We start from the raw sequence: 20,327 nt of genomic DNA on the forward strand, positions 1-20,327 counted from the left end.
TCTTCTTTTCACAGCTATTTGTAAGGCCTCCCCAGACAGCCATTTTGCTTTTTTGCATTTCTTTTCCATGGGGATGGTCTTGATCCCTGTCTCCTGTACAATGTCACAAACCTTCATCCATAGTTCATCAGGCACTCTATCAGATCTAGTCCCTTAAATCTATTTCTCACTTCCACTGTATAATCATAAGGGATTTAGGTCATGATTTAGGTCATACCTGAATGGTCTAGTGGTTTTCCCTACTTTCTTCAATTTCAGTCTGAATTTGCCAATAAGGAGTTCATGATCTGAGCCAGAGTCAGCTCCTGGTCTTGTTTTTGTTGACTGTATAGAGCTTCTCCATCTTTGGCTGCAAAGAATATAATCAGTCTGATTTTGGTGTTGATCATCTAGTGATGTCCATTTGTAGAGTCTTCTCTTGTGTTGTTGGAAGAGGGTGTTTGCTATGACCAGTACATTTTCTTGGCAAAACTCTGTTAGTCTTTCCCCTGCTTCATTCTGTATTCCAAGGCCAAATTTGCCTGTTACTCCAGGTGTTTCTTGACTTCCTACTTTCGCATTCCAGTCCCCTATAATGAAAAGGACATCTTTTTTGGGTGTTAGTTCTAAAAGGTCTTGTAGGTCTTCATAGAGCCATTCAAGTTCAGCTTCTTCAGCATTACTGGTTGAGGCATAGGCTTGGATTACTGTGATATTGAATGGTTTGCCTTGGAAATGAACAGAGATCATTCTATCATTTTTGAGATTACATCCAAGTACTGCATTTTGGACTCTGTTGTTGACCATGATGGCTACTCCGTTTCTTCTAAGGGATTCCTGCACTGAACTGAACTGAACTGATAGCATATTCCAAACAGTGGTACTTATGTTTCTTAAAAATATCACTAAGAAATACCAAAATTATACTTCTGAAACGTGTAAACTATATTTTGGAAGAATACATACTACTCAGATAGTGACACAAATTATTATTCCTGGGAAGGGAAGTTTTAAAAAAAATATTTGTGGGAAAAATTAAGAGATGAAAGATAAAGGATATTGCTTTTAGAATTGTTTTCCTCTAGAAAAGGGGATTTCCTAAGTAGTACTAAGTGTGATGGACAAGATATCAGGAGTAATTACACTCAGTGACCTTGCATAGGGCCGTGGAAATGATTCATCCTCAGAATTTCCTGAGTCCACATAGTATTTGTGGCAGTTCAAAATTAACACGTGAACAAGACTAAAGATGAGAATATTCACTCAGATATTATATATAGAAAAATCAACCTGCCTCACTAATTTTCATTCATAAGATAGAATTTTTTGGCATTAGAAACAAAATGCTAAACTGTTCTGGTGTTCATTTGACATAAACACTGTAATGATATGATAATGAGTCACACTCATAGACAATTATTATAAAGGGCCTGTGTGATTATCTTCAGTGAACAATTGTAAACCTGTCATGTAAAATATAGGAAATTGCTTAATTTGTGTTTAAAATAACAGCTCTAATATTCAAATAATGTATTAGGGCTTGACAGCCCTATACATTTATAGTCTTTAATGGAAATGCATGTAAAAACCATAGAAGACAATTAAAAAGAACATTTTATTCTTTAGGTAAAGAAAAATCAATCACCAGTGCCATTTAAAATGCTTTAAATAATACCTAATGATGGTAGTTTTCTTTTTATCAATATTTCATTTGTTACGTTGGTAATTGGGTAGTTGTGTATGTGGAGGTGTTGTCAGTGCCTTTTATAAGGTGGTCAAATATGAGACAGACGAATAATTGATTCTCAGGTAAATAAAGCTTATTTTTAGCTCTTTGAGATCTGAAAAACTTATAATCATGTATGAAACCTTCAAATAACTGGGTATTAAACATATCAGAGAAAATATTTTGAACTCTTCTATTGCTGTTCAGTTGATAAGTATTTCTGCCTCTTTGTGACCCCATGGACTGCAGCTCACCTGGCTTCCCTGTCCTTCACTATCTCCCAGAGTTTGCTCGAACCATGTCCATTGAGTCAATGATGCTATCCAACCATCTCATCCTTTATCATCACTTCTCCTCCTGCCCTCAATCTTTCCTAGCCTGAGGATCTTTTCAAGTAGCCAAAGTATTAGAGCTTCAGCTTCAGCATCAGTCCTTCCAATGAATATTCAGGATTGATTCCCTTTAGGATTAACTGATTTGATCTACTTGCTGGCCAAAAAACTCTCAATAGTCTCTTCAATGATCAATATTCTCTATGGTCCAACTCTCATGTCTGTATATGATGCCTGGAAGAGCCATAATTTTGATGATATGGACCTTTGTCTGCAGTGATGTCTCTACATTTTAATATGCTGTTTCTCATAGTTTTTCTTTCAAGTGGTAAGGATATGTTAATTTCATGGCTGCAGACACTGTCCACAGTAATTTTGGAGCCCAAGAAAGTAAAATCTATCACAGTTTCTATTTTTCCCTCTTCTATTTGCCAGGACGTGTTGGGATTGGATGCCATAATCATAGTTCTTTGTACATTGAGTTTTAAAGCCAGCTTTTTCACTCTCTTCTTTCACCCTTATCAAGAGGCTCTTTAGTTGATCTTCTCTTTCTGCCATTAGAATGGTACCATCTGCATATCTGAGGTTGTTGATGCTTATCCCAGCAATCTTGATTCCAGCTTGTGAGTTATCCAGCCTGGCATTTCACATGATGTACTCTCCATATAAATTAAATAAGCAAGGTGACAATATACAGCCTTGATGTACTCCTTTTCCAATTTTGAACCAGTCTGTTGGTCCATGTCTGGATATAACTCTTGCTTCTTGACCTGCATACATGTTTCTCAGGAAGCAGGTAAGGTTGTCTGGTAATCCCATCTCTTTAAGAATTTTCCATAGTTTGTGTGATTCACACAGTAAAAGACTTGAGCATAGTCAAGGAAACCTAAGTAGATGTTTTTTTTTTTTTTTTTTTTAATTCCTTTGCTTTTTCTATGATCTATTGGATATTGGCAATTTGATCTCTGGTTTCTCTGCCTTTTCTAAACTCAGCTTGTACAATTAGAAGTTCTTGATTCATGTACTGCTGAAGCTTAGGTTGAAAGATTTTGAGTTTTACCTTGCTGTGTATGCTTAGTCACTCAGTTGTGTCCAACACTTTGTGACTTCATGAGCTGTAGCCCTCCAGGCTCCTCTGTCCATGAGGATTCTTGAGGCAAGTATACTGAGAGGGTTGCCATGCCCTTCTCTGAGTGATCTTCCCAACCCAGGCATCCAACCCAGGTTTCCAGCATTGCAGGTGGATTCTTTACCATCTGAGCCACCAGGGAAGCCCAAGAATACTGGAGTGGGTAGCCTGTTTCTTCTCTAGGGGATCTTCCCAACCCAGGGATCAAACCCAGGTGTAACTCATTGCAGGCAGATTCTATACTGTCTGAGCTACCTTGCTAGCATATGAAATAAGTGCAATTGTATGTAGTTTAAACATTCTTTGACATTGCCCTTCTTTGAGATTGGAATAAAAGCTGACCTTGTCCAGTCTTTTGGCCACTGCTGTGTTTTCCAAATTTGCTGGCATATTGACTGCAGTACTTTAATAGCATCATCTTCTAGGATTTGAAATAGTTCAGGTGGAATTCCATCACCTCCACTAGCTTTGTTCATAGTAATGCATCCTAAGGCCCACTTGACTTCACACTCCAGAATGCCTAGTTTTAGGTGAGTGATAACACCGTCATGGTTATCTGGGTCATTAAGACCTTTTTTGTATGGTTCTTCTGTGTATTCATGCCTCCTCTTCTTAATCTCTTCTGCTTCTGTTAGGTCCTTACTGTTTCTGTCCTTTATTGTGCCCATCATGCATGAAATGGTCCCCTGATTTCTCCAGTTTTCTTGAAGAAATCTCTAGTCTTTCTCATTCTATTGTTTTCCTCTATTTCATTGCACTGTTCACTTTGAAGGTTTCCTGTTATTCTCTGGAATTCTGCATCCAGTTGGATATAATATACTATTGCTGCTGCTAAGTCGCTTCAGTCGTGTCCAACTCTGTGCAACCCCATAGACAGCAGCGCACCAGGCTCCCCCATCCCTAAGACTCTCCAGGCAAGAACACTGGAGTGGGTTGCCATTTCCTTCTCCAATGCGTGAAAGTGAAAAGTGAAAACGAAGTCACTCAATCATGTCAGACTCTTCATGACCCCATGGACCACAGCCTACCAGGCTCCTCCATCCATGGGATTCTTCAGGCAAGAGTACTGGAGTGGGTTGCCATTGCCCTCTCTGAATATATATATATATATATATATATATATATATATATACACACACACACATACTATTAAGAGATGCTTAATCACTGAAATAGTACATTTGTAAATTTTTAAGAAGATATGATGTTTTTAATCAAGAGTTCTAAATTCTATTTAGAACATTTGAGATATCTGATATACAATGAAAAGAAAAGCAATGTGAATCAGTGAAATAGCAGTTAATAATGTGCATTATGAAGTACGCACATCAGAGTCTGTGTTGTTATAATAAAGATAATTGCCACAATAATAAATGTTGGAAAGATATTAGACAACCATTTATCTATGTGCATTTTGTATAGAAAAACATTAATTCTTGGGTGGCCTTGTAGCTTAAACTCTTTATGCTTATTCCATATTTTTAATTTAATTTTGTATTTAAGAAAATTATATTATGGTGTATCCTATTATTGTGTGCAAATCCCTCCTTTCTTTTGTGACCTTTACCTTGTTTATAGGCTTCCTTGTCATTGAGAGATAAAGTTGAATAAACCTGAGTACATTTTGGGGGATAACCCAAGTCTAATGTAGTAATCTCTCAGTTTGATCCCTCAGCATGCTGATATTGTCTTAATAATTGTTCCTTATTTCCCCAAACACCTTGTCATTTTTTTCATAGAACTAATGCTCTGTGTATACAAATGGCTTTCATACTTTTTTGATTCCAAGACCCCTTTACACAGAAAATTATTGAGGGTCCAAAAGAGCCTTTGCTTATGTGGATTTATCTATTGCTATCACCCTAGCTGTTGCTCAGTCACTCAGTCATGTCCGACTCTTTGCAGCCCCATGGACTGCAACAAGCCAGGCTTCCCTGTCCTTTACCATCTCCTGGGGTTTGCTCAAACTCATGTCCATTGAGAAATGCCATCCAACCATCTCATCCTCTCTCATCCCCTTTTCTTCCTGCCTTCAATCTTTCCCAGCATCAGGATCTTTTCCAATGAGTCAGCTCTTGGCATCAGGTGGCCAAAGTATTGGAGCTTCAGTTTCAGCATCAGTCCTTCCAATGAATATTCACAGTTGATTTCCTTTAGGATCGATCCTATTAGAAACTAAAACTGAAATTTTTAACAGAAGAATGTACAAATACATATTTCACTAGATATCAGAATCAACAATGTCATCACAGCATATGTAGTCTCTAGAAATATGTAGACGTCTCTACCATATCTCATGGTAAGCATCAGAAAATAAGAGAAAAATATAATAATATTAATGGAATAAATGTAATCTCAAATTACATGAAATGTGTTGTAGACCTCAGGGGTCCCTATACCACATTTTAAGAACTATTCATGCCATATTCATTTTACTTATCTCTCCTCTGCTCAATGATTATTGTTCCCATAGAACATGTATTATTCAAATTTACATTTACAGCACCTAGTGAAAGGACTTATTCATGATACATGCTTAATCAATTATTTTTTGGATTAATAAATGAATTCTCCATATGAGTGCATTACAAAGTAATATCTCAGATTATTTCTTAGGATAACTATATAGCTAAATTTAAAAAATATATTTCTATATATATATATGAATTACAGTTTACTATATATATATATATAGTTGTGTATATATACATATAAAGATAGCTGTAATTTTGTTCACCGATATCTATGATATCTATGGTTGTCTAAGTTCAGGTGGTTTTGGAGATCCCTGATTACCATCACCTCAAGAGGCAGAGCCTTTTAGTAATGAGCATAGCAGCTATTTCTCTGCAATGCTTGGGGAACACAATTTTTTTTTTTTAATGAGGCTCTGATCCTAGCTTCTTACAGGCCTAGTCTCATTGGCTTATGTTGCAGTCATGTCCTGTAAACGTTAGTCTTCTACCAAGACCATGAAGAAAGGCAAAGCTCTCCCCTAACTCTGTCTCTCCTCTACTTTAACCTGAGTGTTTATTGCCTATCTCTTCCCTGTCTGTGATTTTCATTAGGAAGTCCTTCAATATAAACTATTCTTAGATGTTACCTTGAAGAACTGCAAAGAAAAACAGTTGATCTGTGAGAATTAGACGTTATATGCAATCCATTTCAGGGTGATGTTTGAGCATAAAACAAATTTGACACAAATTTAATAAAGGTGGTAAAGTTTTCTCTTAGGAAATATTTACAAATCATTACTTTGTTTCAATCATGACATGAAGTGTCAAATAAAATAGCAGTTGCACCTTATTTCCCACCTTAGTATGTTCAGTTCAGTTCAGTCACTCAGAAGTGTCTGACTCTTTGAAACCCATGAATTGCAGCACGCCAGGCCTCCCTGTCCATCACAACTCCCGGAGTTCACACAAACTCACGTCCATCGAGTCAGTGATGCCATCCAGCCATCTCATCCTCTGTAATCCCCTTCTCCTCGTGCCCCCAATCCCTCCCAGCATCAGAGTCTTTTCCAATGAGTCAGCTGTTTGCATGAGGTGGCCAAAGTACTGGAGTTTCAGCTTTAGCATCAGTCCTTCCAAAGAACACCAAGGACTGATCTCCTTTAGAATGGAATGGTTGGATCTCCTTACAGTCCAAGGGACTCTCAAGAGTCTTCTCCAACACCACAGTTCAAAAGCATCAACACTTCGGCATTCAGCTTTCTTCATAGTCCAATGCTCACATCCATACATGACCACTGGAAAAACCATAGCCTTGACTAGATGGACCATTGTTGGCAAAGTAATGTCTCTGCTTTTGAATATGCTATCTAGGTTGGTCATAACTTTCCTTCCAAGTAGTCATTGTCTTTTAATTTCATGGCTGCAGTCACCAGCTACTGTGTCTTTGGAGCCCCCCAAAAATGAAGTCTGACACTGTTTTTCACTGTTTCTCTATCTATTTCCCATGAAGTGGTGGGACCAGATGTCATGATCTTCATTTTATGAATGTTGAGCTTTAAGCCAGCTTTTCACTCTCCTCTTTCACTTTCATCAAGAGGTTTTTTAGTTCCTCTTCACTTTCTGCCATAAGGGTGGTGTCATCTGAGCATCTGAGGTTATTGATACTTCTCCCGGCAATCTTGATTCCAGCTTGTGCTTCTTCCAGCCCAGCGTTTCTCATGATGTATTCTGCATATAAGTTAAATAAGCAGGGTGACAATATACAGCCTTGATGTACTCCTTTTCCTATTTAGAACCAGTCTGTTGTTCCATGTTCAGTTCTAACTGTTGCCTCCTGACCTGCATATAGGTTTCTCAAGAGGCAGGTCAGGTGGTCTAGTATTCCCATCTCTTTCAGAATTTTCCACAGTTTATTGTGATCCTCACAGTCAAAGGCTTTGGCATAGTCAATAAAGCAGAAATAGATGTTTTTCTGGAACTCTCTTGCTTCTTCAATGATCCAGCTGATGTTGGCATTTGATCTCTGGTTCCTCTGCCTTTTCTAAAAGTAGCTTGAATATCTGGAAGTTCACAGCTCATGTATTGCTGAAGCCTGGCTTGGAGAATTTTGAGCATTACTTTACTAGCGTGTGAGATGAGTGCAATTGTGCAGTAGTTTGAGCATTGCCTTTCTTTGGGATTGGAATGAAAACTGACTTTTCCAGTCCTGTGGCCACTGCTGAGTTTTCCAAATTTGTTGGCATATTGAGTGCAGCACTTTCACAGCATCATCTTTCAGGATTTGAAATAGCTCAACTGGAATTCCATCACCTCTACTAGCTTTGTTCATTGTGATGCTTTCTAAGGCCCACTTGGCTTCACATTCCAAGATGTCTGGCTCTAGGTGAGTGATCACACCATCGTGATTATCTTGGTCATGAAGATCTTTTTTTGTACAGTTCTTCTGTGTATTCTTGCCACCTCTTCTTAATATCTTCTGCTTCTGTTAGGTCCATACCTTTTCTGTCCTTTATCGAGCCCATCTTTGCATGATATATTCTCTTGGTATCTCTAATTTTCTTGAAGAGATCTCTAGTCTTTCCCATTCTGTTGTTTTCCTCTTTGCATTGATTGTTGAGGAAGGCTTTCTTATCTCTCCTTGCTATTCTTTGAACTCTGTATTCAGATACTTATATCTTTCCTTTTCTCCTTTGCTTTTCGTTTCTCTTCTTTTCACAGCTACTTATAAGGCCTCCCCAGACAGCCATTTTGCTTTTTTGCATTTCTTTTCCATGGGGATGGTCTTGATCCCTGTCTCCTGTACAATGTCCTGAACCTCCGTCCATAGTTCTTCAGGCACTCTATCTATCAGATCTAGGCCCTTAAATCTATTTCTCATTTCCACTGTATAAGCATAATGGATTTGATTTAGGTGGTACCTGAATGGTCTAGTGGTTTTCCCTACTTTCTTCAATTTCAGTCTGATTTTGGCAATAAGGAGTTCAGGATCTGAGCCACAGTCAGCTCCAGTCTTGTTTTTGCTGACTGTATAGAGCTTCTACATCTTTGGCTGCAAAGAATATAACCAGTCTGATTTTGGTGTTGACCATCTGGTGATGTCCATGTGTAGAGTCTTCTCTTGTGTTGTTGGAAGAGGGTGTTTGCTATGACCAGTGTGTTCTCTTGCCAATACTCTATTGTCCTTTGCCCTGCTTCATTCTGTATTCCAAGGCCAAATTTGCCTGTTACTCCAGGTGTTTCTTGACTTCCTAGTTTTGCATTCCAGTCCCTTATAATGAAAAGGACATCTTTTATTTGTTGTTGTTGTTAGCAATCCCTAAATTAGTTTGTTAGCAATCTCTAAAATTTACCAGGGAGTAAAACAATCTTGAAGTGAGAAAAGTTGACACTCAAAAGCCTGCTTTAATCCAGGGAATATGATTAAGTTTAACTTAAAAGATGAAATTGCTTGCTACATTAAGTCATAGTAACATTAGTAAAACAGTATAGTTCATGGGGTCGCGAAGAGTTGCACATGAATGAGCAACTTCACTTTCACTTTTCACTTTCCTGCATTGGAGGAGGAAATGGCAACCCACTCCAGTATTCTTGCCTAGAGAATCTCAGGGACGGTGGGGCCTGGTGGGCTGCCGTCTATGGGGTCGCACAGAGTCAGACACGACTGAAGCGACGTAGCAGCAGCAGCATAGTTCATTTTTATCCTTTCTTCATTTTTTAACATATACCATGTATATAAAAAGTGCACAAATTCAATATTTACAATTTAGTGATTTTTCATTGAGGGAACACCCATGTAACAATGTGATATTCAACATACCAGGAACCACTTTAATCCCTGCGTCTTGGTGCTCCCTCTTTTTCCCATAAAACAAGCAGCTTTCCTGATTTCCATGGAAATCAGTTCTTTTGTTTTTTTTTTTCATTTACAAACTAAATATGGAACCCTAAAAATACAGTTTATGTTTGCCTTTTTGTTTTTAACTTTCCATAATATAAGTGCAGAGAAAATATTTTGTTCTGATTTTTCTGTAATGCCCATATATTTGGGATATTTATCCTTGTTGTGAATTATTCAGGTTCTTAAATTTATATTGATATGTATCTTTCAGTTATATCCATTCTACTTTCAGTGATCATTTGTGTTGTTTCAGCTCAGGATTATTATGAATTATATGTCATGATCATTCTGTTATATTTTTCTAGGTGTCTGTGAACATGTCATGTAGGATATATATACTTTGGAGTAGAATTACTGAGTCATAGATAATGCATGTATCCAAGTTTCCTGAGTAATGATTGACTGTTTCCTGCAATGGTTAAAATAAAGTACCCATGGGTCTCAAATGAAACCTTGAGTTGCTCCATATAACTGTCAAAATTGGTACTAAAAAAAACAATTTTAGATCTTCTAGTGTGTGTGTAATAATAATAATGGCTTTTTTTTTTGTTGTTATTAATAGGTCAGAGCATTTACATGTAGCTATTGAACATTCCAGTACTCTTGCTTGGAAAATCCCATGGACGGAGGAGCCTGTTAGGCTGCAATCCATGGGGTCGCTAAGAGTCCAACACGACTAAGCGACTTCACTTTCACTTTTCACTTTCATGCATTGGAGAAGGAAATGGCACCCCACTCCAGTGTTCTTGCCTGGAGAATCCCAGGGACGGGGGAGCCTGGTGGGCTGCTGTCTATGGGGTCGCACAGAGTCCTACACGACTGAAGTGACTTAGCATAGCATAGCATTGAACATTCAGACATTATAACTGTATTGTGCTTTTTCAATCAGCTTGCTTATTTTCTTCTTCTTTTTTAATGATTTCAAGAATTTTAAATGTTCTCTTGAAACAAGATATTTGCCAGTTACATGACTTACAAGTCTTGAACTTCATGGCTTGCTTTTTAACTCTCTTATGTGTCATTAAAAGAATAGGATTCTTAAATTTAACAGAATACTTTATGGTTAGTATTTTTTCTTGAACTGTTTAAAGATTCTTTTCCTGCCCTAAAGTCAAAAATACAGTATCTTAGTATAACTTCTAAAATCTTTTTTGCTTTGCACTTTACATTCAAATCTAAAATCTATTTGGGGTTTTGTGCATAGTTTTAATAGGGGTTATTTCATTTTTTACCACTTTGGATATGGGCTATTGACTTAACATACCTTTTAAAAATTATAATTTCTTTATTTGTCTATAGGACAAACCTTCGCTATTTCAATGCCTTTTTGTGATGTGGCTCTGATTCTGAGAACTCTGTTTTCTTCAATCTTTTCATGATATTGTATTTCTAGATAACTGAGGCATTCATATATGTATTGTTAGCATTTAATTGTTTTATATGTATACAGAATACCTGTATACTTGATAAAGCAAACGTCATACATTTTTTTTATTTTTAAAGAGTTTCTTGACTATTTTTGTCCTATTGTATTTTCATAAACTTTAGTATTATTTTGTCTATTTCCACAAATTATTGTGTTGGAAATATTATTGAGGTTTTATTAAATCCAAATATCATTATATAACTATAATACTTCATGTTCCAAATCCATAAGAATGATAGATCTTTGCATTTATTCAGGTCTTCTTTACTTTTCATCAATAAGGATTCTTAGTTTTATAAATGGAAAACTGGATCATAGACATTGATAATCTCTTACTAGAATTGTTCCTACACATTTGAAATATACTATAGTAAACAGTATCTTTCAATATTTTTCTTTATAACTGTTGTCCTGATGGGATTACAATTTTTGTCTGTTGCTATAACCAACTTTCTAAATTTACTTTTCAATAGATTATTTTGGGTTTTCTATATGTATCAACAGACTACATACAACCAATAATTTTCTTTTTCTAACAATTTTACATTCCTAAATTATTGTCCTTCCTTCCTGCACAGAGTAGGATCCCCAGTCAGTGTTGACTAAAAGTAATGATAACAGATATTTTCTGCATTCCCAAATGGAAAAGAGAAACTATTCAATATTTTATTATGTATGCTAGTAATTTTGTAAATACCTATGTAAGATTAAAATTGTTTCCTCCTAAATCTAGTTTGTAATATATAAAAAAATTCAAGTAGTAATTAATTGTATCAAATCTTTTTGTTTTCTCTAAATGTTTGGATTATATTTCCCTTTTTTTTTTTTTGTCATTATGGTAAAACTGTCAATCTGTATTAAAATCTTAAATCAAACTTAAACTCCTGAATACAGTCACCTTGTTTGAGATACACCATGCATATACATCTGCCTCAGTGGAACTGGTTTGATACTTTTTGTTTATAATCTTCGCATCTATGTTCATGAGAAAGATCAACTGGCAAATAACCTAATTTCCACTAACCCTTAGTATCAAGTTTATACTAGCTTAATAAATGTAGGAGTACTTCTTTTTGAAGTATGCTGAAATAATTGTATATGGTTAGTGTTAATTTTTTACTTAATTGTTTGTTATAATTCAACCATATTAGTATATAGGCTTCAAATTACTTTGAGGGGAGAAGATTTCTATATTTAAGTCAATTTTTAATAGTTAAACAAAGTAGTTTTTTTTTTTTTTTTTCAATTTGAGAGTATATTTCTATGAATTCCTCTGTCATTTAAAGTTTTAAACTCATTAGTGAAAATTTCCTCATAAGTTCTTATCTTTAAGCCTGTTATGTCTGTAGTGACAGTCTCACTTTCAGTTGTGGTAAAAATGTGCTTTTTTTCTTTACCTTGAGTCCAACCAAAAGCTTATTTTGCTATTATCTCTTTAAAATTTCTCCTTCCTAATTTTTATAACATATCTCTCTTGATCTCTGTTAGAAATGTGGTAGGTTTTCTCATTTTATTGGCCAGACCTTTATATCATGTTGCATTCTGTATAATAAGTCCAGATTTATTCTCCAATTAACTATTTCTTTAATTAAAATCTGTCATTTAAGATGTGTTAAATTTATTACTTTTTATTTCTAGAAATTTTGTTCAATTTTCAAATGAAATTTCTTACTTTCTTTTGATATTGACATGTATATATAATATCATGGTATATAATTTACTTTATGTTTGTGTATGGTCAGTCACATCTGACTTTTTGCTACCCCATGGACATGGACTGCAGCTTGCCAGGCTCCTCTGTCCATGGGATTTCCCACTCAAGTATACTGCATTGGGTTGCCATTTCATTCTCCAAGGGATCTTTCCAACCCATTCATTGAACCAACTATTCTTACATATCCTGCATTAGCAGGTGGTTTCTTTAACCTCTAGTGCCACCTGCGACGCCCCCATATAATTTGATATGTAATATCAAACATTGTTTTCTAAATTATATTTTTTATACTTCCAGTATTTGAATTTGAAGTCTCTGGAGGTCTGCTGTTTTTTTTGTTTGTTTGTTTTATGTTGTTGTTTTGTTTGTTTGTTGTTGTTGTTCTGGGTCTCACTATAGTGTTTTCGGTCCTTTTGTCCTTAGAGATTGTTTAATCATGAATTGCTAACCTTTCTTAGAACTTGAACTCCTTCACCAGTATTAAAGTTGTCCCACTCCAGAGAGGAATTGTCATTCTTTTTGCAAGGTGCACATGGGCATAATGACTCTTAGCCAGTACAACTTAGATTCTCTTCTTAAAAATGCTCAGACAACACTGATAATAAGAAATTCACTTGGAAACCTGTGTGACTGTCAGGATACAATTGTAGTTTCTCAGTGAAGTAACTATTTCTCCTCTTGCAAACTGCTCAGTTTGATGAAAGCAACTTTAAAGTTTTCTTGATATTTGTTATTCTGCAATTTTGCCAAAATACATCTAGTTGCATATTTTGCTTTTATTTCTCTTTACCAGGACTCAAGTGTCTTGAGTCTGGAAATGCATGCATTTGCTTAAGCAATTTTATAAAATATTATAGTTTCAGATATTTTCTCTCCTCATTTTTTAAATATAATTTACTTAGGTTTTCTAAAAGTGCCTTTTCTTTCCTCTTTCATATTGTATGTGTATGTATATGTGTGTGTGTGTGTGTAAATATATATTTAGCATTGAATTCTGGGTGTCTTCCTCATTTCTAACTACCAGGTCATTTTCTTTTCTTTGGTTTTGTCTAATCTGTTCTTTGGCTTATCCATGCATATTTTCATTTTTATCACCATTTCCAGATTTCTAAGCATTCTTTTCTTTACAATCTTATTTTTTCTGTTTCCAAAATGAACTATATTTCATTGAGTCTTCAATATTTTTTTCTTATTTGAACACAGTCAATTTGTTTTCTCAATCAGATTATTGTTTCTAGTTACTAGGATGTTCCTCCTTTTACAGTTTAGGCTCATTGATATTCCTCCATATGTGTTTTAATTGTGAACCTGCAATTCTTCAAAAGCAATTTTTCTTGTATCGGTGAATGACTACCTTATAAAAATGTCCAGCAGAGTGGTTTTTATTTTGCTCCACCAGGGCAGGGAATTCAATTGTCCTTGTCCAATTGTTATTTTATGTTCTCAGTTTGAAGCTCCTGTTACTACTCTATATGTATACGTACTACAGGTCAGTGCTTCTGATTCTTCACTCAAGACTTTATAGATACTAAAATTATTTCCTACCATTGTCAGCTAGTGAGTCAGATCTTCACCCCTCTTATTTTCACAGAAATAATAATTTTTAGAAATCTCTAGCCTCGTTCCAGTTACCTTGCTTTTTATAATCCAGAAGACATCTCTCCAGTTTCCTCATGGGTTCTGGAGATCAACTCCTTCTGCCCTCATTCAGATATAAAGGTTTCTCTACCCCTTTCCTCCTTTCTTTGATTACACTTTCCACTTTTAACAATAAAATTTTCTGTTCTCGTCTTCTGTTCCCTTTTAAGCTGGACTTTACATGTGAAAAATTTCTTATTGCTATATTTTAACTACCCTTTCTGGGTGGTCGTACTAGGAGAGAGGTCTGTCCAAGCAGCTTGCTCAGCTTTTCATGTTGGAGCACTAGAGTTTTAAATTGTGAAGAGCTTCAAGCTGCAATTACTGAAAACGTTCTCAAAAGTTCATTATTGATGAAAATCTCATTGATAAGAAATAATCCTAAGGAGAGCAAACAAACACTACTGAATCTTGTATATCTTGGGCTGTTAAAATATTTAAAAGGGCAAGGTTTTAATAAACATAGAGAAGAAAATTGCTACTACCGGGGGAAAATACCTATATTCATTTCTTTGATATGGAAAATAATAATACATTTGTGGTTGAAGGGAAACATTAGCTAAATGAAAATGTAAAGTTCTGTGATATATTTTTATTCCAAGGATTTACTTGAAAATTAGATTGTCTAATACCAAAATAATATTTTCAAATGTATATTGCCATGGAATTTGGTTATAGATGTAGTATTGAGTTTGTAGAACAGAATAGCCTAAGAGGTGAACACTGTGGACTTGAAGAATTGAATGGGGAAGATGGAAAAAAGAACATTTTTAAAAGATAATAAGAATGTAATATTACAGTATTTAAGACTTTTGAATTGTTACTTTGTGGCTGGTAAGCTTAAGTGATTTCTGTATATTAACATATTTAATTATGAGGCAAACCCTCACAGAGAGTTTAAAATGTTCCTACTTTACAGATAATTAAATTACAATTCAGTTCCTTTCTCTCCTGCCACCTGCCCAGGTTCCAAGCTAGTTGGCAGGGGGCTGGGGTGTGGGGTGGTGGATTAAGTTCTTGGTAGCAGTGGTTGTGAGTAGATATTCATGCCATGAGCTAAACTAGGTTAGTTTTGAAGAAGGATTGGCTTATATAGGTAAAGAGGATCCATAATATTTAGAAAAAGAGACTTAAATGCTAGTGGGATTTATAAGTTTGAGTCCAGTGCTTGGGGAAAAGCTTGGTATGAGAACTATAATTATATGAATAATAATCAGAACAATATAAGCCACAAATTTATTGATTATATTGCAGATGCTATCCAAAGAAATTTAATGCCAACATGTTCTTAAATTTACAAATGACATTATGAAGAGCGTATTATTGTCTGTATATTAGAGAAAAGGAAACTGACCCTTAGAGAGAGGTGTAATTTGCTCAAATAACAGGGCCAAGAATTAGAAAAGGGAGTTATAATAATCTGTACTTGATTCCAATGTATGCTTTTAGTCCCTTCATCTAATCTTCCTCCATTTATATAGATCAAAACAAACATAGACTCAAACTACAAGTAGACTCAGGAAAGCCTGTAAAAGTTCATACATGATAGACTTTTTAAAGAGTTAATAGGTGAAGTAAGCCAGAAGGAAAAACACCAATACAGTATACTAATGCATATATATGGAATTTAGAAAGACGGTAACGATAACCCTGTATACGAGACAGCAAAAGAGACACTGATGTATAGAACAGTCTTATGGACTCTGTGGGAGAGGGAGAGGGTGGGAAGATTTGGGAGAATGGCATTGAAACATGTGAAACGTCATGTATGAAACGAGATGCCAGTCCAGGTTCAATGCACGATGCTGGATGCTTGGGGCTGGTGCACTGGGACGACCCAGAGGGATGGTGTGGGGAGGGAGGAAGGAGGAGGGTTCAGGATGGGGAACACATGTATACTAATTAAATAATTTTCTATTAAAGAATTGAAAAAAAAATATTCAAAAAATAAAAAAAATAAAATAAAATAAAGAGTTAATAGGAAGCAATAAGAATTTTGATAAATGTTCTTAATATTCTGCAGCTGTAAGTTCACTTCAACAAGTAATTCCAGTGGGTTTGAGAATAGATACTCTAGTTTGTATTTAGTTTTAAGGTTTTGCTAATCACCTGAGACAATATTATTAATTTATAGTTGCATATTTCTTTGTGTATTAGATCTAATTGTCTAAAAATACAGAAAGGGGAATTCTCTGTCCAGCATGTATTGTTACAGAGAACACTTTTATATCTAACTTTTGTGTGACTCCTATTGACTAGATCATTTTGTATTTCTGTAGAAAGACTGCAGAGTTCGTTACTACTGTGAAGTACTGAATATGTGAGTCTAGACTTTTTACCTTTGCACAGATGAATGTAATCAGAAGCATAGTTTCTCACCAAATACGTAAATATGGGAACTGTGATGTGGCAGAATAGAAAATAATATCAGGGCACAGAAGTAACAGTATAACTGTGGCTAGGAGCCGGGAGGAGGATTCTGAGAGGAAGGAGCACAGAAGTAACAGTATAACTGTGGCTAGGAGCCGGGAGGAGGATTCTGAGAGGAAGGAGACTGGGGACAAATTAGTTGTCACGTATGTAACTTTGGTCTTTGAAAATACTTTTTACTAAGGTTTCCTCTTATATAGCATGTGATTTAATATCTAATAGCTTTTAAATTTCTTCCCTGGTGGTTCAGTGGTTAAAAATAATAATAATATTAGTAATTCTCCTGCCAAGGAGGAGGTTCAGGTTTGATCTCTGGGTCAAGATGCCCTGGAGAAGGAAATGGCAACCCACTCCAGAATTCTTGTCTGGGATATCCCATGGATAGAGAAGCCTGGCAGGCTATAGTATATGAAGTCCCAAAGGCTTGGACATGACTTAGCAACTGAACAACAACAACAATTTGAAATTCTAATAAATTTTACTATTTTTCCTGATTTTATCATGTTAAACACATTTATAAAAATTTTGCAAAACTCTTGAACTTCTCCATAAATAGACTATTTTATAACATAATCTAAGAAAATGGCAAATCCTAGTTGTGGATAGGATAGCTTTAGAAATCCAGGAATAATCATATATTATCCTACATTATTATCTACTATTATAGGAAAATAATATGTATTTTACAAATAATGATGCATATTAATATTATGTAGTCTTAGTCTAATAATTAGACTCCTATTTCTTTCTGGTCTTTAAATAGAAGGCATCTGATGTGATTATAAATAAACAAAATATATTGGTGCATCAGTTTAACAAATCACTGGGTATTCATAGAGGAAATTTCTTGATTCTTGATATTTTAGCCAATGGTTTTAATTAGTTGGAAAACAATATTTAGCAGTACAATAACTTTACTCTGAATGTCATCATTGTGCAAAAGGCTAAAAAATTATTTTAATATAGAAATTCACTTCCAAATTTTCTGAATAATTTTCAAGAGGTACATTATGGAAACTCAATAAACTCAAGTGTGGAAAAACATAACTGAGCTATTTAAGATAAGACTCCATGAGGGGACAGTGAGATTAAACTTCCTGTGGTGTTTTTAAAAAACTAAACAGGTTTTAATAAATGTAACATTGAGGTTTTAACCTGTTGGTAGAGACTGTCTATAATAAAAAATTATAGATATTTGAGATTTTTTCCTTCCTTTGGGGGACACTTAAATATAGAAAATGACTGAAGTCATAATGGCAAAGCCAGGAAACAAAAGAAAGGAAGAAATAACTATATATTCTATTAACCTAAAAGTTAGTTACCCAGAATTTTTCATATTGTAGCAAGGGCTAGAGTTTAAGTGGTATTCTGTCTATATCTCAGGTATCTTCTCTTGCCAACTGTTGTTTCCTTCTTCCTCACCAATCTGTCCTCTATCCCACCAGAAAATGCTAAATTAGATCTATAATAGATAAAAATGTATAAAAGGAAAGGAAGCTGTAATACATAAGTCTCAGAAAGAGGAGTTTCCTGGGGAGAGCAGGGATGGAACATACTGTCAGTTATATCAGAATGTTGTTTTTGTTCAGTCACAAATTTGTGTCCAAATCTGTGACCCCATGGATTGCAGCACACAAGGCTTCCCTGTCCTTCACTATCTCCCAGAGTTTTCTTAGACTCATGTCCATTGAGTTGGTGATGCCACCCAACAATCTCATCCTCTGTCACTCCCTTCTCTTCCTACCCTCAATCTTTCCTAGCATCAGGGTCTTTTCTAATGAGTCAGTTCTTCGCATCAATTGGCCAAACTATTGAAGTTTCAACTTCAGTATCTGTCCTTCCAATGAATACTCAGAGTTGATTTCCTTTAGGATTGACTGGTTTGATCTCCTGTCTGTCCAAAGTACTCTCAAGAGTCCTCTCCAGCACCACAGTTTGAAAAAATCAATTCTTGGTGCTCAGCCCTTTTAATGGTCCAACTCACATCCATACATGACCACTAGAAAATCCATAGCTTCGCCTATATAGACCTCTGTCAACAAAGTGATGTCTCTGCTCTTTAATGTTCTGTCTAGGCTTGTCATGGAGAAGGCAATGGCACCCCACTCCAGTACTCTTGCCTGGAAAATCCCATGGACATAGGAGCCTGGTAGGCTGCCGTCCATGGGGTCGCTAAGAGGCGGACACACGAGCGACTTCACTTTCACTTTTCACTTTCATGTGTTGGAGAAGGAAATGGCAACCCACTCCAGTGTTCTTGCCCGGGGAATCCCAGGGACGGGGGAGCCTGGTGAGATGCCATCTATGGGGTCGCACAGAGTCGGACACGACTGAAGTGACTTAGCAGTAGCAGCAGGCATGTCATAGCTTTCCTTCAAGGAGCAAGCATCTTTGAATTTCATGGCTGTAGTCAGCATCCGCGGTGATTTTGGATTCCAAGAAAATAGGATCTGTCAAAGCTTTCACTTCTTCCCCATCTATTTTCCATAAAATGATGGGATCAGATGCTATGATCTTAGTTTTTTGAACGTTGAGGTTTAAGCCAGCCCTTACAATCTCCTCTTTCACCCTCATAAAGAGGTTCTTTAGTTCCTCTTAACTTTCTGCCATTACATACAACCAGATGGTTAAGAGCATAGAATTTGATTTGGAGACAGAATAAATCTGAATTTACATCTATTGGGTTGGGCAGAAAATTTGTTCAGAGTTTTCTATAAGATGTTATGGAAGAATCCAAATGAACTTTTTGGCCAACCAGATACATGTGCCATAAACTGGTTGTACATCATTAATTCAATAATTTAAATTCAATAAGCCTCAGCTTTTAAAGGAAGATACTCCTAATTTATGAAAATGATATAAGGATAACATGAGATAATTATGTACCATGCACTTAGCCTAATACTTGACACAGAATTTTTAATTATATAATTATCTGTGGCTGGAAACAATATTTAGACAAACTTAAATGTAATTAGCAACAGTTTGGGTGTATTGTAAAACAAAAAAAAAAAAAAAAAGAAAAGAAAATCCACAAGTGATTCTGATTTCCCCTTTCCTGTTCCCATACACTGTCTACCTTAAGCGCTGAAAATCATTTTTTGTGTATAAAAAACAAGTGGTGAATTTTTATGGGTGTGTGTATTTTATTTTACTCAAATTCAATTAGATGATTTATTTTTCAAAATAATTGGTCCAGCAATTTTATCCAAACCCCTTAAATTTAATTAACCAGTGTAAATGAGTCCATATAACTTTCCTATATTAACATAATAGTCTCACATGTAGATTTTATAGCAGAATGTACAGTGTAATCAATATATAGTAAATAACCTAAAGAAATCTATTAACAGAAGTCCATTTATAGCTTAGCCAAAACCACTTGGAAGTTTGTATCTACCTACTGATTCACAGTCTAATTGCTGCATATGCTAGAAAATGATGAGGTCAACTTATAAACTTTAAAAAAATAGAAGCTTATGTTTTCACTGTTCTGTGTTTTAGACATCTATTATGTCACCCCAAAGGGAAACCTTTTGACAAAATCATCTATTGTCAGTTCTCCATAGTTTCATTTTCAGATACTTTTCTGACACTGA

Source organism: Bos indicus, chromosome 26, assembly GCF_029378745.1.
Source record: "Bos indicus isolate NIAB-ARS_2022 breed Sahiwal x Tharparkar chromosome 26, NIAB-ARS_B.indTharparkar_mat_pri_1.0, whole genome shotgun sequence".
Lineage (NCBI taxonomy): Eukaryota > Metazoa > Chordata > Mammalia > Artiodactyla > Bovidae > Bos > Bos indicus.